Below are 1,390 nucleotides of genomic sequence, written 5' to 3' on the forward strand. Positions count from 1 at the left end.
GAGTAAGTTCAGCATAAAATAAATGCTAATAAAAGAAATAAAGAAAAGACTGAGTATCAATCTTTTCTACCACCTGCCAACCAAGTAACCTTGAGTCAATAACCAAACCACTCTGAGCCTCACACTAACCAACCACACAAGACCACCAGCTATGAGAGCAGACGAAAAGAATACATGTGAATAATACCATGAGCTTCAAAGCATGGGAAACTCAATTTCCTCAACACACTGCTACAACCACTTTCTGCAAACTAATGTTTTTATTTACTTTTTATTACAGAAGAATTATTATTATTTTGTTAATCCTCACCTGAGGATATCCTTTCCATTGATTTTAAGGGAGGGGGAGACAGAGAGAGAGAGAGAGAGAGAGAGAGAAACATTGACATGAGAGAGACACAGCCATTGGTTGCATGGATTGGTTGCCTCCCACATGCGCCCCCTGGAGCTGGGCATCGAGACATGTGCCCTTGACAGGAATTGAGCCTGTGACCCTTCAGTCCCCAGGCCAACGCTCTAACCGCTGAGCAAAACCAGCTAGGGCACAAAAGTATTAAATACACGAAACTATACTATAATGAAGTTATATGTATTCTCACTCAGCTTCAAACAATTAACTCATGACTAATCTTGTTTCATCTATACTTCACCCATCCTTTCTCTTCTTCCTTCATTTTAAAGCACATATTGACATCATATCATTAACTTCCTAAGAGCTAAAATCCAAAGGCCTCTTTTTAGTGTATGTATAGGTATCTGAAGTCCAACAGAGAGGTCTGACCTAGAAATATGGATTTAAGAGTCATCAGTAATAAATTCAAGAGCTGAAGCTCTATAGCTTTGGATGAAATCAAATATCCATGCTTGGGAAACAAGAAGATAGTTTTTGGTGCCCTTTTATTAAAATTACAAAAAATATAAAACAAAACTTTTATATCCTATGATTTTAATTATTTTTCTGCCTTAAAAAGGTGTCCTTATATTAACAGCCACTACTCGGAAGAACTTAAAACCCCTAAAACATAGACATAATTTATGTAACATCAAATTTAAACACTGATATTGTAACCAACTCCAAATCTACCTTTTCAAGTATTTAAGAACTTGTTGCTCCTAATAATTTTCCTTTCTCTTTAAAGTGTATATATTTGTCTTATACTTTCTTTTGTATGTTTATTTCACAATAAAAATTTTTAAGTAAACGTTAAAAAGAAAATGACTATATTTAAATATCTATGACAGATAATGGTATATCTTATAAGTATTTAGAGCTCTGAATATACATAACATTTTTGTATTCTAAAAATGTTTTATGAGCTCTTTAGACACCAAGTCGTTGAATCCGAGACCATTTAATCCTACATTTAAATTAATTTTACGCCAAATGTCA

The sequence above is a fragment of the Myotis lucifugus genome, unplaced genomic scaffold (assembly GCF_000147115.1).
Source record: "Myotis lucifugus unplaced genomic scaffold, Myoluc2.0 scaffold_6, whole genome shotgun sequence".
In the NCBI taxonomy this organism is placed as follows: Eukaryota; Metazoa; Chordata; class Mammalia; order Chiroptera; family Vespertilionidae; genus Myotis; species Myotis lucifugus.